This window comes from Eubalaena glacialis, chromosome 12, assembly GCF_028564815.1.
Source record: "Eubalaena glacialis isolate mEubGla1 chromosome 12, mEubGla1.1.hap2.+ XY, whole genome shotgun sequence".
NCBI lineage: Eukaryota > Metazoa > Chordata > Mammalia > Artiodactyla > Balaenidae > Eubalaena > Eubalaena glacialis.
The window spans coordinates 18,852,419-18,871,727 of record NC_083727.1 but is presented as its reverse complement, the minus strand read 5'-3'; the positions used below and the strand labels follow the sequence as shown (position 1 = coordinate 18,871,727).

The 19,309-nt window shown below is 40.0% G+C and overlaps 1 long non-coding RNA gene across 2 annotated transcripts in view; it reads right to left on the bottom strand.

Moving 5' to 3' along the window:
* Nucleotides 1-7,678: 7,678 nt before the first annotated feature.
* Nucleotides 7,679-19,309, bottom strand: part of LOC133101927 (uncharacterized) — a 337,779-nt gene continuing 326,148 nt past the window's right edge. For both annotated transcript variants that reach the window (XR_009702790.1, XR_009702792.1), the window contains exon 5: nt 7,679-7,697. This is a non-coding gene — a long non-coding RNA (uncharacterized LOC133101927). The remainder of the gene's footprint in view (nt 7,698-19,309) is intronic.

The following is a 19,309-nucleotide window of genomic DNA, read 5'->3' as shown; positions in this document are numbered from 1 at the left end:
TCTGAGATACAAAAGGGACCTCGGACTTTCACAAGTGTTATAACAAAACTAAGGCACTATAATTTTGCAGTTATATGACATTCTATAGTTGCCAAAGTCTGGTATCTACTTTAGAATAGAAAACTTTCTCATGCTCACAGATGATGTCTAGGTGTTACAATACTTAGTTTCTATTCCAATTGCTTTCTTATACTTCAGGTGTGAATTTGGCTAACCTTCCCCTATTGTACCAGCCACCCAGGATTATAGTTACTGTAATAAAAACTGAAAAAAAAAATCTATTAAAGCTACTTGAATGTACTATTAAAAATAAGAGTTTATTCTTCAAAAAAAAAAAAATTCTGAGATATGCTTGAAAAGACTAAAGCCAGAGGCAGTGTGCATAAGCCTCAGGGAGCAGAAAGAGGGGGCCCAAACCTCACTTAGAGCTAGCTTCCCCTCCCTTAAGCAGGGCAAAGTACTCCACTGCGACTCCAGGGACAGAGCTGGGAGTCACAGCTGACTGCCAGAGGACAGGTGACAGGCATTTCCCATTTCTAGGGAGCTCAGGTCAAGGTCTCCAGAGGGAGGACCTCCAAAGACTCACAAATAAACATCCCCCAAGAGAGCTTCAAACATCTAGCGGTGGCCAGAGGTCACCAGACTAGATGACAACTGTACCAGCTTCTAACCCTTCACCCCTAATCCCATTGATCTATCGCCAGTCTCAGCGGACTTTAAATGACAGCAACTAGCCAGTGAGAGGGCTCCCAGGCTCTCACCCGCCCCTCTGGTCTCCCAGGCCTGGGTGAGGCCCAAACTGGTGGAAAGAAGATGCTTTAAGTTGTCCGAATGTTCAGAGTTTGTATTATACAGTGGACTGGAATTATGTCACGATTAGACTGGACAAGGCTCGCGTCCAAGACCTCACCAAAGCCCCCCCCCCACCCCAGGATGGAAGAAGAACTTTCTCCTTCCACTGTTACCTAAAAGTTTCCACATTTACCTAACAACTCCGTTGCATTAAATAAATCAGTTGTATTTGGAATGTTAGCTGGGAGAGAACCGATTCCTTAGAGTTATGAAGCAGATCATTCTGAAGTGACTCATAAAGACACATTGCTTTGCCCCAACCATTAAGAGAAACTCTATGTTATTAATTCCATTTTGACTATGGAGAAGCTGAAAATGAGAAAGGAAATAGTCTTGGTTGTGTAGGAAAATTGGTCAGCTGCCAGCCCGGAGATACAGTTCCGGAGGGCCAAGCTCATCCTACCAGAGACCGATTTTCCTTTTGAAGCAATTGGCTCTTCTCAGCCATGCAACTGCCCCACCCTTCACTGCCTGAATGTCAGCCATTTACAATCCCACTGAATTTTAATTCTGTCCTTAACTTTTCTGTCGGTTCCCCGATTGCTTGTACTCACTTGAGAAGCCAAGTCCACTCCCACATATATGGGAAATTAGAAACTTTCCAGAACGGGTCTGAGAAAGATACTGCTCCTGGTCTCAAGAAGGCCACTGTCTAGTTCAGGTGGGAGACTGGACTTGCCTAGCCTCCCCGAATGTGTATTCTTGCCCCTGCAAGAATCCCATCTCTTTGATGGGTTTGTGTACTGCCCCCTAAACACCCCTTGGTCTTGTGCTTCCACCACCCTGAGCACCCCAAGTTCCATGTGTTCTGTGGGCTCAGCAAGGGCTTCTGGCTGACGGATTCCCTGAAATACAGGCAGCGGCATCCTCATCTTTTTTTTTTTTTGGAAGATTTTTTTTTTAATTAATTAATTAATTAATTAATTTTAAAATATGGCTGTGTTGGGTCTTCGTTTCTGTGCTAGGGCTTTCTCCAGTTGCGGCAAGCGGGGGCCACTCTTCATCGCGGTGCGCGGTCCTCTCACTGTCGCGGCCTCTCTTGTTGCGGAGCACAGGCTCCAGACGCGCAGGCTCAGCAATTGTGGTTCACGGGCCTAGTTGCTCCGTGGCATGTGGGATCTTTCCAGACCAGGGCTCGAACCCGTGTCCCCTGCATTGGCAGGCAGACTCTCAACCACTGCGCCACCAGGGAAGCCCCCATCCTCATCTTTTGTTCATCAGTTATGAGACCTCAGATTCTTCCCCTGTCTCCCATCCCTTCCTGTCCTGCTGCCCTTACCCTCCAAGGGGAAAGGGAGGATTTCACCAGACCAGTACCAACAGTAAACACTTTCGGGCCTTTTCCCTTCAGTGTTAGCTACCTGACCCATCTCTTTAAGCCCGTCTTTGGAGCTTTCCACCCCTGGTTTTGGGACTGCCTTTATTGTATGGTCTACTATCAATATAATTCATTAATCACAGCATTTTAGCATATTTGTCATAAAGTCGGCCCTTCTCAGACTTCATCCATTCACTCATTGATTCATCGAACGCTTCTGAGTTCCTGTTTTGTATAAGGTCATGTCCTACAAGCTGGGCAGATTAAGGCCAGGGCAGTGGTTCTAAGCCTTAGCTGATCCTTGTAGTCATCTGAGAATCTTAAAAAAAAAATACAGATGCCCTGGCTCCACTCCCCAGAGATTCTGATTCAATTATTCCAGGGTCTGAGTATCAGTGATTTTTAAAAGCTCCCTGGGTGATTCTAAAGTGCAGCCAGGACTGAGAGCCATGAGAAAACAAGAGAGTAAATAACTTGGACCAAAATTAAATGGCAAGGATTCCCTAAAAGATCCAGACGGTGCTCTGGGGGCCCACGTCCGTCCCTGAAGCAACACTGCCGGTCCTGCGATCTCTGCTCAGCCCAGCCGCACTTTAGCCACAGCTCGAGTGAGAGATGTGTCACGTCCATCACAAGCTGAGCAAAGGGAAGATGATAGTATCATTAACTTTTTCTCAGCTGAACAACAGCGATGCCACCTTCCTCTAGTGAAACTGCATGGTGGTATGTAAATTTTGTACAGCTAGGCCCACCCAAGTTCTGGGGTCATAAAACTAAAAGACGATTTAGAGGCAAGACTGAATACCTCTGATATTCTTATGGCCAGGTGAGGGCAACAGCTTACACTTCTAGGGAGATCACTGCGATAGACAGAAGTGACAAGCAGTTTGTCGCGATTGGAGAAAAGGGAAAGAAAGAAGTTTAGGACATCCTTGTGGTCTGAGGGTCTTTCTGCTTCTATGATATGAAGCGGAGTTAAAGGCAAGAGAAGAAATGGGACCTAATGAAACTTAAAAGCTTTTGCACAGCAAAGGAAACCATAAACAAGACAAAAAGACAACCCTCAGAATGGGAGAAAATATTTGCAAATGAAGCAACTGACAAAGGATTAATCTCCAAAACATACAAGCAACTCATGCAGCTCAATATCAAAAAAACAAACAACCTAATCCAAAAATGGCAGAAGACCCAAATAGACATTTCTCCAAAGAAGATATACAGATTGCCAACAAACACACGAAAGAATGCTCAACATCATTAATCATTAGAGAAATGCAAATCAAAACTACAATGAGATATCATCTCACACCAGTCAGAATGGCCATCATCAAAAAATCTACAAACAATAAATGCTGGAGAAGGTGTGGAGAAAAGGGAACCCTCTTGCACTGTTGGTGGGAATGTAAACTGATACAGCCACTATGGAGAACAGTATGGAGGTTCCTTAAAAAACTAAAAATAGAACTACCATACAGCCCAGCAATCCCACTACTGGGCATATACCCTGAGAAAACCATAATTCAGAAAGAGTCATGTACCTCATTGTTCATTGCAGCACTATTTACAATAGCCAGGACATGGAAGCAACCTAAGTGTCCATCAACAGATGAATGGATAAAGAAGATGTGGCACATATATACAATGGAATATTACTCAGCCATAAAAAGAAACGAAATTGAGTTATTTGTAGTGAGGTGGATGGACCTCGAGACTGTCATACAGAGTGTAGTAAGTCAGAAAGAGAAAAACAAATACCGTATGCTAACACATATATATGGAATCTAAAAAAAGGGAAAAAAATGCTCAGAAGAACCTAGGGGCAAGACGGGAATAAAGATGCAGACCTACTAGAGAATGGACTTGAGGATACGGGGAGGGGGAAGGGTAAGCTGGGACAAAGTGAGAGAGTGGCATGGACATATATACACTACCAAATGTAAAATAGCTAGCTAGTGGGAAGCAGCTGCATAGCACAGGGAGGTCAGCTCGGTGCTTTGTGACCACCTAGAGGGGTGAGATAGGGAGGGTGGGAGGGACGGAGACGCAAGAGGGAAGAGACATGGGGACATATGTGTATGTATAACTGATTCACTTTGTTATAAAGCAGAAACTAACACACCATTATAAAGCAATTATACTCTAATAAAGATGTTAAAAAAAAAAAAAAAAGTCAAGAGAAGGCTGTAAACTCGCCCCCTCAGGTTCCCCCAGACACTAAGAAATCCTGCCTGGCCCCTTCTCTGCTCTGTCAGAGGGAGGCCTGGCCCCTCCATCCTTTAGTGTACAGGCTTAAGGCAAGAACCTGAGCCACATGGGGAAACTGCTGAAAATGACCCCTTCCTCCCACGGAAGCTGTCTACTGACAAATGCTCCAGTGGATGCTTTGTGCTGCGGGGTGGTTCATGGCTTCTCTTTCTCTGCAGAAAATTCCCTTCTCGTGCACAGTGAGAAAATACTAAAGGTGGAGAAAGCCTGGGGCAAGGAGATGTCAGCGAGAGAGCCGTTTTCCTGTTTGTCCATCAGGGGGCGCCTCCGACAAGAGCGCGGGCGGGAGGCAGCCCCGGGATGATTACGCAACGCCGAGAGCGCACGCTCCGGCCGGGTGACCGCCCCGCCTGCCGGTGGTGACAGTCCGGAAAGAGAGGCGCATCTGGGGACCAAACCTCCCATTTCCCCAGAGGGGAGGAAGGGCTCTCAGGACTCTTCCTCCTTCCCGTGAGACCCTGGAAACGGCTCAGTAGTTCTTCTGGTTAACTGGCTGCTGCGTACAGATGTCAGCTGCCTGTGAACCGGTGACACTAGCTCAGTGCTCCTGTTTGTTTTCCAAAGAGGGCTGTCCTGATTTTTCTTTCCTTTTCTTTTTTAGACCAAATGATAATATTTATAATAGGCACCTTTCCCTGAGCAGCTCCTATGTGCCCTCACCGAGGAGCGCGGTGCTTGACGTGCACTGTGCAGCAATTTCCTGCTCTGCGTTTTCTATCCCCTCATCCTGCAGCCAGGGGTCCTACCAGCGCCATATTTCATGCCTTGCTGCTGCGTTAAATACAGCTTGTTTTGAAAAGGGAGAGAGGGAGGGAGGAAATATATCCCTTCCCAAATGTACTGGACTTATCAGGGAGCTTGAGTTTAGAGAAGGAATAGGAAACTGAATATCGTTTGATTTCCCTCTTTTGAAATCAGCTGCATCTTGCTGCTATTTTACCGTTTAAGGTGTGTGTGTGTTTGTGTGTGTGTTTGTATGCGTGTATTTTGTTTTTAATTTCCCTCCAATGTGTCCACGATCTTTTTTGATACCGTATTCTAAAGAAAGATACTGGTTAAAAGGGAGAGAAAGGTATTGTGTAGTTCCTTCTGGTAGGGAACTAGAACTAACTTTTTAACCTCTTTCCTTTCTTAATTATGTCATAAAGGAAAACCATGAAATTATTTTTGAAAGAAAAATACGTAAGAGGTCAAAACTAAGCTTACTTCGTTGAAAACATGTTAATTGTAGAAAATTTGGAAAATATAGATCTAGAAATAAAGGGAATAAAATTCACCCATAATCACTTAACCTAGAGATGAATGCTGTCATTTAATTTAGTGTGTGAACTAATGGCCTTTTTTTTCTAACGGTGTATATGCTATCCTACAAAGCATTATGATATTAAATGTACCAGTTAAAAATCTATTGTTTTCCTCATTTAATATATTGTGATCATTTTTAATACGTGCATAATATTCTTTATCATATATAAATGTAGCATAATATGTTCAGTTAATCCCATAGGGATGGACATTAAAGCTATTTCTATTTTTTATAATAGTACATATCACTGGGATAATAATCTTTATATACATTTGTATTTCCTTAGGAAAAATCCTAGAAGAGAAATTGAAGGTCAGTGGATATTTTAAGATACTCAGTGTGTTTGCAAATGCCCTTCTGGAAACATGGTGCCAATTTGTATTTTCACCGACAATTATGAGCCAACACGGGTGTAGTTCCTTTTTGTATGCTTTGCCAGTTTTACAGGTTACAGGTAGTATATCATTGTTTTTCTAATTTGTATTCCTCTGCCATTTTCTTTTGAATTTCTCAGATTTCCTTTAAGGACCTTTCCAACAGACTTAGATTCTGATGGAAGCAATAAAAGATAAGAATGTGTAGCAGCCGAAGAAACAAGGAACATGCAGTGGGAGACACTGGCATTTAAGACATTTGAGACTTGAGGGAACAATGACCTTGAATAGACGGATGCTTTTATAGAGACTCAGGACACTTAGTGGGAAAGATTCACAGCCAAGAAAATCAGAGAGGGACTGTGCCTGGGGATACAGGTTGGGATAATTCTTAAATTTGATTATTCAACTTTAATAACTAAAAACCCACCGTGGTCAGAAAGACTAAACACAAGAATTCTGGTGATTTTTGCTTCTAAGCTGCCTCACAATAAGGCAAGATTGTAGCAGTGGGGAAAGGGATGACCTTTGAGAAGTCTTTCTTCACCTTGAGACTCAGATTTTATAACTGGTTTGTACACCCAGGTATACTCGTGTCATCTTATGGCATGCATAGCTGGGTGTGCATGTCTTCACAGATCTCATCCCTCCTTATTTTAACTGAGTGTGAAAGAGACAGGAGCCCGTATTAGGAAAGAGAGGGACAATTAAGAAATAGCTCTGCTTTGGGGAAGCAAGTTAATTTACTGAACCACCGATTTACACTGAAAAACAATTTGCCCAAAACAATTTGCCAAATGCCCAATTTGCAAAATTTCGGGGAATGTTTAAAAAGTTTTAGTTTCATCATCGTCCTGTGCTTTCCCTTGCCCCGTCTCAGAGGTTTGCCCAGGCTCCTTTGTTAGAGAGGCAGGGTCAAGTTCAGAGGCAGGAGCGAGAAGAGGCAGAGGTAACGGCAGGAACTATACTAAAACTTACAAACAAAACCCTCATGAGTCAGGAAATTGGTCATTCATGAAGTTAATTTTAGTAAATTGGCTTTCAACAAATTGGCCTAGAGCCCTGCTTTTAGCACCTTCTTCTGGAAATAACTCCTTTTCCTTCTCCAGTCCAAAGCTGTACTTCACCTAGACCTTGAGATTGTGCCATTCCTAAGTAAAACACCAACACTAACCACTTGCTATGGGACTTAAAGATTTAACTGTTAGCTGGCTAAATGTTAACGTGGAATCCTAGAGGATCTTTAATAATATTTAATAATACATTCAAAGTCCACAAGATGATGGTGATTTGGAAATAACTTCTCTCACCTATTCCAACCTGCCCTCTAGCTCCGTCCATGGTCATAGGGCATTCGTGAGCCCCATTTTTGGATAGAGAACACCCCCAATCTTCGACCTGCATACCCTTTCCTGCAGCCCCTTTATAGCCTTTCAAAAACAAATGAGTAAATAGCAATCACGGCTGTCTCCACTTACCTCTGCCCCTGGGTGAGTTACTAGGTGTTTGATCCACTGCTGGACAGAGGCCTTTGAAAGCTGGGAGATTGGCAAAGAGGGCGGGTCCCTTGAAGTGATCTGGCCTATAGAGCAGAGACAAAGGAATAAGCAGATATTTTGCACTAAGATGAGCTTCCTGCCAGTTTTCTCATGAATTTTTCCTAAAATAGAAGTGCATTTATTTTTCAGCCTGATTACATTTTAAAAGCCCTCTTCTACCATCATAGCCTTGATAGATGCTAGACTCTACAGAAGATTAAAGATGACAGGGATGGTGAGAAGGGTGAATCTCAGATAAAAGCTGTCCCCACACACGTTGGGGCATAGCAAATATTGGTTACACCCACATTTTTGCAGTGTAACATTATGGTCTCCGTATGGGAAATGTAAAGTTGGTTAAAGTTACAGTGTTCAGAGGCATAAAAATATATGTGTAAAAACTTCAATAAAAAGTGTTATGTGTAGGGTGCCAAAATGGTCATGAACTTGACTGGGATGCCAAGGATGTTGGCAGACGTGGCAGAAGAAGCAAGTGAGTTGCGCACCGAAATGATTAAGGAAGATGGAAGAATGAAGTGAAAAACAGTGTCAAGGGTGCATTAATGTATGGACTGAAGTGTAAAAGAGGAGATATAATTGATTAATGGATGAAGGATACTTTCATCTATCATGTTGGAAATCTAGCAGGTGCCTATTTAAAGTCAACCCTATAGCATTCTAGAGCGGGGGATAATTTATCTGCGGGTTCAAACCAGATTTGCTCTGGACCAAGCATGAAAACATAGTAAATATGTAGCCTTTTAAAGAATCTTATCGCTCTAGATACAGGTATAGGTAGATATTTGTGAATTGAGGCAGATCATAACATAATAAATAGAGAGTAAACTATTTGTGTTCTTTTTTCTTTTTCCTTTTTTGATCCTCTTTCTGCCCAACAGAAGGACCAATTTCACACTTTACAAAAGGCAGTGTCACCTCAGATCTATGAACCGTTTTATTTCAAACACAACTTACTATGACAATTCTGTCTACTGCTTGGTTGGGAAAAGGCCTTTCCATATCTCACTCACTGCAGAACAATCCGATTTTCTTGTAATATCCAACTGGTGTTTATATCTATCTCTTGAAATCTTAGGGCTGTTAGAATTAGATCAGCAATAATCCATGTAGAATGGAGCTGAGATTCATGTCACTGACAACTAGAAAGAGAGAGAGAGAGACGCTAATAGCATCACAGGGACAGAATGGACTCCCTTGCAGATCTTTGGAAGTCTAGCACCTTATTTTTCTTGAACCATTCATTGCAAGGCTAACTCTGAGGTCCTGGATGGCGGTCACCTTCAGCCTGAGCAGCAGGGCTCCTGACCGTCTCTGATACAGACCACATGGCTAGTCTCTCTTTGGAATCACCAGAATAGCTGGATTGGTTATTGTGTTCTGTGTCATTGGTTATTGGTTACTGTGTCATTTCAGAACACCCACCTCAACCCTCACCCTGTTTATTTGTTGACACTAGGAATTCTTTTATTATTATTATTATTTAAATTTTTTATTCAATTTATTTAAACTAAAAAAAAAAAAAAAAGTTCACCCATTTGTCTCACTTCCCACCCTTCACTTTTGGCAACCACCAATCAGTCCTCTGTATCTATGATCTTTGGTGTCTTTGTGTTTTTTTGTTTGTTTACTGTTTTAGATTCTATACATAAGAGAGATCATACAGTATTTGCCTTCGTCTGACTTATTTCACTTAGCATAATATAATACACTCTAGATCCATCCATGTTGCCGCAAATGGCAAGATTTATTTTTTAATGGTTGAATAATATTCCATTGTGTGTGTATATATATATATATATATATATATATATATATATATATATCCCATATCTTCTTTATCCACTCATTTATCGATGAACACTCAGGTAGCTTCCATATCTTGGAAGCAATGAACATGGGGGTACATATATCTTTTTGAGTTAGTGTTTTCATTTTCTTTAGGTAAATACCCAAAAGTGGAATTCGTGGATCTTATTGGAGTTCTATATATTTTTAATTTTTTGAGGATTCTCACTAATGTTTTCCATAGTGGCTGCACCAGTATGCATTCCCACCAACAGTGCACAAGGGTTTCCTCTTCTCTACACCCTTTCCAACACCTGTCATTTCTTGTCATTTTGATAATAGTCATTCTAACAGGTGTGAGGTGATAACCCATGGTGGTTTTGATTTGTATTTCTCTGATGATTAGTGATGTTGAGAATCTTTTCATGTACCCATTGGCCATCTGTATGTCTTCTTTGGAAAAATGTCTATTCAGATCTTCTGCCCATTTTTTTAATCAGATTGTTTGGCGTTTTTTGCTATTGAACTGTGTAAGGGGTTTTTTTTGTTTGTTTTGTTTTTTAATATATTTAGGATATTAGTCCTAAATAGATATATGATTTGTAATAATTTTCTCCCATTCATTAGTTGCCTTTTCATTTTGTTGATGGTTTCCTTTACTGTGCAGAAGCTCTTTAGTTGGATGTACTTGCACTTGTTTATTTTTGCTTTTGTTGCTTTTGCTTTTGGTGTTAGATTCAAAAAATCATCACCAAGACCTGTGTCTAAGAGTTTACAACCTATGTTTTCTTCTAGAAGTTTTATGGCTTCAGGTCTTACGTTCAAGTCTTTAATCCATTTTGAGTAAATTTTTCTGTATGGTATAAAATACTGGTTCAGTTTCATGCTATTGCATGTGACTGTCCATTCTTCCCAACACCATTTATTGAAGAGACTGTCCTTTCCCCACTGTATATTCTTGTAATTTGTCATAAAATAATTGACCATATATGCATGGATTTATTTCTGGTCTCTCTATTCTGTTCCACTGATCTATGTGTCTGTTTTTATGCCAATACAATACTGTTTATAGTTACTATAGCTTTATAATATAGTTTGAAATCAGGGAGTGTGATGCCTCCAGTTTTGTTCATCTTTCTCAAGATTGCCTTGGCTATTCAGGGTCTTCTGTGGTTCCATAAAATTTTTAGGATTGTTTGTTCTAATTCTGTGAAAAACGCCATTGGAATTTTGATAGGAATTGCATTGAATCTGTAGATTTCCTTGGCTAGTATGGACATTTCAACAATATTAATTCATCTAATCCATGAGCATGGAATCCTTCCATTTATTTGTGTCTTCTTCAACTTCTTTCATAAATGTTTTGTAGTTTTCAATATACACCTCTTTTACCTCTTTGGTTAAAGTTATTCTTAGGTATTTTATCTTTTTAATGCAATTGTAAATGGGATTGCTTTCTTAATTTTTCTGATAGTTTGTAATTGGTGTATAGAAACACAACAGATTTTTGTCTACTGATTTTGTATCCTATAACTTTACTGAATTTGCTTATTAATTCTAATAGTTTATTGATGGAGTCTTTAGAGTTTTCTATATATAATATCATGTCATCTGCAAATAGTGACAGTTTAACTTCTTCCTTTCCAATTTAGATGACTTTTATTTCTTTTTCTTGCCTAATTGCTCTGGCTAGGATTTCCAATACTGTGTTGAATAAAAGTGGTGGGAGTAGACATCCTTGTCTTGTTCCTGATCTTAGAGGAAAAGCTTTCAGATTTTCACCATTGAGTATAATGTTAGCTATGGGCTTGTCATATATGGCTTTTATTATGTTGAGGTATGCTCTCTCTATACTCATTTTGTTGAGAGTTTTTATCATAAATAGATATTGAATTTTGTCAAAAGCTTTTTCTGCATCTTTTGAGATGATCATATAATTTTTAGCCTTCATTTTGTTAATGTGGTGTATCACACTGACTGATTTGTGGATGTTGAACTATCCTTGCATCCCCAGAATAAATCTCACTTGGTCATGGTGTATGATCCTTTTACTGTATTGTTGAATTCTGTTTGCTAACATTTTGTTGAGGAATTTTACATCTATGTTCATTAGGAATATTGAACTGTAATTTTCTTTTTATGTGATATCTTTGTCTGGTTGGTATCAGGGTAATGCTGGCCTCGTAAAATGAGTTTGGAAGTGCTCCTTCCTATTTTATTTTTTGGAAGAGTTTGAGAAGAATTGTTATTAATTCTTCTTTGAATGTTTGGTAGAACTCACCAGTGAAGCCATTCTGTCCTGGACTTTTGTTTGCTAGGAGGTTTTTTTTTTTTTTTTTAATTTTTAATTTTAATTTTAATTTTTTTTTTGGCTGCGTTGGGTGTTCATTGCTGTGTGTGGGCTTTCTCTAGTTGCAGCGAGCAGGGGCTACTCTTCGTTGCAGTGTGTGGGCTTCTCATTGCAGTGGTTTCTCTTGTTGCAGGGCATGGGCTCTAGGCACACAGGCTTCAGTAGTTGCAGCACACGGGCTCAGTAGTTGTGGCATGCGGACCCTAGAGCGTGCAGGCTTCAGCAGTTGTGGCACATAGGCTCAGTAGTTGTGGCTCGCAGGCTCTAGAGCACAGGCTCTGTAGTTGTGGCACATGGGCTTAGTTGCTCCGGGGCACGTGGGATCTTCATGGACCAGGGATCAAACCTGTGTCCCCTGCATTGGCAAGTGGATTCTTAACCACTGTGCCACCAGGGAAGTCCCTATTGGGAGGTTTTTAATTACAGATTCAATCTCTTTACTAGTCATCATTCTGTTCAGATTTTCTATTTCATCATTATTCAGTCTTGGTAGCTTGTAGATTTCTAGGAAATTATCCATTTCTTCTAGGTTGTTTAATTTGTTGGAGTATAATTGTTCATAGCAGTCTCTTATGATCCTTTGTATTTCTGTGGTATCAGTGGTAATATCTTAATATCTCCTCTTTCATTTCTGATTTCTCAGGAATTATTTTTTTTTAATAAATCTTTTTATTCTGGTTAGAAATAAAGCTTAAAAATGGTTGGGAATGGTGACATGTTGCTTTAAGCTCACACTTAGCTCTAGAGGTGGGTAACAGAACTTTGTCTAGGAGCAGACTTCCATACAGGAAAAACAGCTCATGTGAGGGAGGAGGAGAAGCTGGAGGTATCAAACACATTCGGGCACTCAGCACTTGGATCAGGGCCTTTATAGTCTATGGCCAAACACCTTACACCTTCTAGGAATTCAATATAAGTATTAAACCCCAAACTACTAAAACTGGAATTATTTAACATTAATAATTTGAGTCTTTAAATTTTTGGTTTGTGAAGGACTGCATCAGTCTGTATCTGCAAATCAAGTGTTTTTCTTTCAAATCAGGTGCCAATGCTTCCCATGGCACATGCCAGCCCTCCAGCAAGAGTTATGAGTTATGTGTCGAAACAAGAAGGATCATCTCATTATAGAATTATGGCATCATTGAGTAGGAAGGGAGCTTCAAGTTCCTCTAGTGCAGCCTCCAAGCTGATACAGGAATTCTCTTTACAACATCCCTATCAGGTGGCCATCAAGTCTCAACCTGTGTATTCATCCAGAGCTGGATGAATTCATCCAAACCTGGATTCATCCAAAACCTCGAGAAAAGCTATTATGCTCTCAATGGCCTCAACTGGAGGAAAAGTTTTTGTTATTTTGAGTCAAAATATACCTTTGTATCACTTTGCTTGCTTCCCCTCTAGCGACTCAGCAAACAGTGTGCTCCCTTCAACATCATTGCCCATTGACTGAACGTCAATCATAACATAAAAAGAGCACTGGAGTGAGTTTCCAGAGTCCCAAATTTGCTCCTTAGCTCTGCTGCAAATCAAACGTGAAACCTGTGCTTAAATTCAATTACCCTTTTACTATTGATTTTTTTTTTTCCTTCTTGGTAAGTTTCTTTTTTAAAGATCTGCATCTGTACATTTCAAGCGGAAAAATTTTTTAGCAAATTAAAATATTTTATTTAAAATTGAGAGATAGGTTTAACTTTTACTTTCGTATTATGAAAATTTTCAAACATGTACACGAGTTGATGTAATAGAATAATGAATGCCCTTGTAATCAATACCCAGCTGTAAATATACCAACTTGTGATCAATCTTATTTCGTCTTTATCCTCACCCAGTTTCCCTCTTTCCTGGATTTGTATCGAAGCATATCCCAGGTATCATATAAAACTATCCATAATGATTCACAGTTTCTCTAAAATATAAGGACTGTGACTTTGTAACAACAAATAATTCCTAAATATCTTAAACTATACAGGCAGTGCTCACATTCCTCCAACATGTGCATCCTCTCTCTCTCTCTCTCTTTCTCTCTCTCTCTTTCTGCTTGTTTGAATCACGATGCAAATGAGAGCCTATCATTGCAATTGGTTAAGTCTCTTTTAATCTACAGATTCCCCTGTCCATCTAACTTTTATTTTTTCCTTAGAATTTTATTTCTTAAATAAAATAGGTTATATGTAATTAGTGTACAAAGGATAGCTTTGTGAATTTGTGCTCTTATATTTGTTTCTTTTTTTTCACCAGTGTATCTTTTTAGTAATGTAGAAGTGGAGTTTCTGGGTCAAAGGGTAAATGCATATGCAACTTATCAGAATATTGTCAAATATTGCAGTATTGCAAAATAGTGTCTCCATAGGTCTCGTACCACTTTGCATTCCCACTATTCCTGAAAGGCATTAGTGATTTTGGAGGCTGCTAAAGCTCTAAAATTATAGAATAAGTATTTGATGAGGCCGCCCATGTTTCCGTGAGTCTTCTCCTTTCCAGGCTAAACTTATTCTAGTTCTTGCACATTTGATAAATAGACCTGATGTGTCCTCAGCCATTAATAAAATTCTTAAACAGAAGTGGATTAAGACACCTTGACAAGTACCAAGACACTTCCTTCCAGGATGACATTGGCTGGGCATCTTGAATTTATCAAAATGCCCATCTATCATTTCTCCACTCTGCTTTTATGAGATTATATCCAATGCACAAAAAAATTAAAATTCACTTGTTATCTGTGTCTTTCCCCTCAAAGTGTAGTATATGAACTAAGATAGTGACCTCTACACTCAGACTCCTTGAGCTTGTATCTTGTCTCCATCAGCTGTGTTCCACTGGATCAGTTATTTAAACCTCTCTGCCTCTGTTTTATCGTTTGCTATATGGGGTTTTTTTAAGTACCTGTTGTGATGATTACAAAAGATAATAGACGTAAGGGATTTAAAACAGCATCCAGCAAGGAGTAAGTCTTCCCAAAATGTTGGTTCTTAAATAAAAGCTACTAATCTGATAACAACGTCCAAAAAAATTAAGGTAATTTAGCAAGAATTATTGTTATTGAATGTGCCCTGGAGGATTTTTCCTGGAATTTACACATGCTTATCTCTAGTCTCTGAAAACCATCTCTAGTCTCTGGAAATTTTATCAGTTAGGGTTAAGTTCAGCTGCATAAGAGATACTCCAAAATAACATAATCAAATAGAAGTGGGGGTTTTTTCCTGAAATAGAAGAAATCTAGAGGTAAACAGCTCAGAGTTAGGTATGATGGCTCCATGGAGCCATCAAGAATCCAGGTTTCAGCCTTTTTTCTTCACTATTCTCAGCATATAACTTAGACTCTAAAAGGGCTTCATTACAGGATGGCAGTAGTCAGAACAGCAAAGAGACAAAAAGACCACTCTTCCCAGCTAAGTGATCTCAGTCAACCCAGAAGTCACATTAATACCAGATCTTATATTTCACACTAGCACATTAATAACTGGCTGTTATAATTCATTGGTCAGAATATAGTCACATGGCCCTAGCAAGCTGTAAGACAGGCTGAGACGTGTATGCTTTTTTTTTTTTTTGGCCGTGCCATGCATTATGAGGGATATTAGAGGGATCTTAGTTCCCCAACCAAGGATCAAACCCATGCCCCCTGCAGTAGAAGTGTGGAGTCTTAACCACTGGACCACAAGGGAAGTCCTTGTGTATGCCTTTCATGGGATGCATTACCCCCAGATGAAATCAGAGTTCCATTACCAAGGAAGAAAAGGAGACTAGCTGTTGGGGTGATCAACTAGGTGTCTCTGTCACAATATTTTTGCATCTTTTGACACCTCTCTTATTCTCCATGTTTCATTATGATTATCCAAAGTGATGCTGGGATCACATCAGCATCTTATTATAAGAACCTGGGATAAACCTTCTCCAAACTGCAGAACCAATGAAAGAAATGTGGTGACCCTAGCACTACAATAGGTGCTAAAGTTATGAAGATGAATAAAGTAGGGACACATTTCAGTCTTTTTGGAAAACACTTCCCCTTATGGGTCTGTAAAAATTGGTCTTCTTTATGCTCTGGTCCTTCCTTTTTCTAATCAAAATCCTTCTAAAAGTAGACAGTAAGCTTTCTCCTGCTGCACTAGTTTCTTTTGAGCGGTCTTTACTTTTTAAAGCCTCCAGTCATGGAATTGTACCTATTTTTCTCTGATAATTAAAAATCTGTGTACTATATTATTCTCTATATTTTCCTCTTAGTTTATTTTGAACACTAAGATGACAGGGTTACTTTTTCCCACATTCTTCACCATTTCACTTTATCTTGCGTTTCTTCCCAGTTACTCAAACTTAAGCCCATGATGGTAATTTTCTTTTTCTTTTTTCTGCCTGCTGAAAGTTGAGCCTCGTGACAAAGTCAGTTAACAATTCCTCAGAAGACTTGCGTTCATCAGAAAGAATCTTTCTCCCAATATTAAGGTGATCACATTTTAAAATTCAGCCTTGAACATGGTTCCATCACACTGTCTACACTTATAAACAACAGGGGAAAAACCACCACCGTGTGCATGGGGTAAAGAAATCAGACCAAGTGATCATTATGTGATAATGTATTAATAATAGATGGTATAATGAACCAAAAATGAGCTTGGCAAAACTCCCAGTTACTTTTCATCAAATAATTTCTATGATCTGCTTTGCCTGTGAAAAGTAGAACAAACACATTATCCCACATTTACCTGGGGGTGGAGTTGCTGGCACAAATCCAAAGACTGGAAACAGTAACTCTGTGCGTGGCTTTACACCTTTCCAAGGTCCTTGCCCTCTAGAATGTATGTGTCTGTGGGAAGGAGCCCGAGAGCCTGATTATTCTCCGTAGACTGGACCCCCATGTCCCTGAGCTTCCCAGCAAACGTGCACGGGAGCCCCTCCGAGAGCTGTAGAAGTTCAGCTCCTGGGAAGAGCAGCTGAGTTCCTGGTTTCCAGTTAGATGGTGTGGAATGAGTACACAGACAAACTGCATGAGAACAGGTGGTGTATTTCCTGGCTACATTATCCTGTGCCTTCCTGAGGTGGACCAGGGGAAGGAGCTGACCTTCAGAGGTCCAAGGTTGGCATGAGGCACAGTCAATATATGGGAGAGAAATCACACGGTTACAAAAGGGAAGCCTGGGGCTTGCTCCTCACTCCACATGCTGCCCTCTACCGCACAGTGGGGCATGGCACCTACTCAGGTTGAACCAGTCATCAGGCACTCTAAAGAGTTACAGCATGTGTCCCTAAATCTTCTGAAAATGAATCTATGGGTGAAACGAAATGACACAGCACCGGTCATGGCGAGCACAGAAGAACCGTGCCTGGAGTTTCATGAGCATTCTGGTCTGGATATCAGAAACACGAAATTGCCTACAACACCCCCAGAAGGAAGGATCATTGTTCTCTCTGCCTCACGCTGGAGCTGGGACATCTCAGCTCATCTTCTCCAGCCCCTGCACTAGGATTTGTACCATCAGCTCCCGTGGTTCTCAGACCTTCAGACTCAGACCAAATTACACCACTGGTGTAAGCCTAGGTATTGGCTTACAGATAGATAGGAGATCATGGGACTTCTTAACCTCTGTAATCATGCGAGCCAGTTCCTCGTAAGAAATTAATTCATTAATTAATATCTATTAAAGAGAACGAGCCCTCCCCCACTCACTGTCCATATGACCTTGGCAATTCACCTGATCTCTCTGAGCCTTAGTTTCCTCACTGATAAAATAAAGAAGTAGATGATCTCAAAGCTTTTCCCACTTTTCAAACCTATGAGTTCTGAATACTAAGGTCCTTGGACTCTCCCAAGTTCTTTAGAGCCACCCCTATAACTCCTTGAAAACAAATATTAGCACAATTATAACCATTAGCATTTCTATAATTTACATGCAATTCAAGTAAGCCAAGCACACTGGGCTCGCTGCCACTTACTGTAACCTATTGTCACCTATTACAGTTATCTCTGTGCATAAAGTTTCTGCCTTTCTCTCTAAAATCGACAACACCATGTATTTCAGAGCCACAGGGTAACAACCTGGATTTGAGAATGGAAATGTATTGGAAGTCAGGCAAGCAAGACTTGGATACTAGTTCAGCTCTGAAATTGTCTAAGTGCCTTTGGTTTCATCACTTAGGTCTTGTGTGCTTCATTCTTACCAGCTGAAAGTGGACATAACAAAACCTTCACTACCTACCTCATAGGATTGCTGTGAAGTGCTGAATCCTAGAAGCTGACCCACCAGACCAGACCTACACTCAGTCACCTTCCACCAGGCACCACTGCCATAAGTTCAACCCAGACCAGAAAACCCCTTCATTCTTGTTAGGGAGGGTTGACATCACTGAAGGGTTAGAAATCCTATTCTTATCCCAGCTTACCTTTGCAGCTTAATCTCTTGCCTACTCTAAGACACACTCTCTAGCCTATATATTTAGGATATATATATATATATATATATATATATATATATATATATATATATAGCCTAGCCTAGCACATAGTAGAAATTGCAAATTAGTAGTTTTATTATAACAGTGATCATGTTTAGCATTTTCACACCTTTGTTTATGTCATTTCTCCTCCTTGAGTATCTTTTTCTTCAAAGCATAATTATACAGCAAAATCCAAACTTTTGTAGAAAAAAGTGAACGTTCTGACCTCTCATGTTTACATATCTCTGATAAGCAGTTTCCACACCTACTTTTATTGTGGTAAGTTTTGCACATGATATTTTTTTTTACTATGCATATGCTCTTGGAGGTCATCAGACTGTGTCTGATATATTTTTAAATAGAGTCCCAATGCCAGCTAGCCTACAACACTTCGCACAGAGAACTCAATAAATACTCAATACATAATTAATAAAGAGTTAATGAAAACAGACCCGTAAGCCCAGAAATCATTTCTTGGCTGTGTAGCTTGCTTGATTTTGCCCTGCCATTTGGTTTAAGAAGGGCAGAAAGGGTATTTTCAGACTTGCCTAAAGTGGGAGTCGCTATGTACCTGATGGCATTAAACCCATAGCCCCGTCTGCCCCAGAGTCCATTCCATTTCTGAGCATGTCTGTTGGGCTGAAAGCAAAAATCTTTATAATAGGACTAGACATTTTAATAGCCCCTGGGGAAATAAAAGCACTTCTTGAAGGTTATTTTTTTCTGAATAAATGTAGTCTATGCATAGAACAGCTAGAAAATATGTAGTAATTAGAAAAAAATATATTATCCTGTGCCCCTGAAATCATAATACAGCTAAGTGATATTTATTGGATTTTCATCATATGCTGCATCATCAGAGGCACTGTCTCATTTAAGCTTCACGATGACTATATTGTAGAAATCATTATTATTTGCATTTTACAAATAAGGAACTCGTGATAGAGAGATGGCAAGTCAGTTGTTCAAGGTTACACAACTAGGAAGTGATGGAATAGATAACTACTTGGTCACAACCAGAGCTCTCTACCCGGACGTAAACATTTGAGGAATTTCAAAACAAGATGA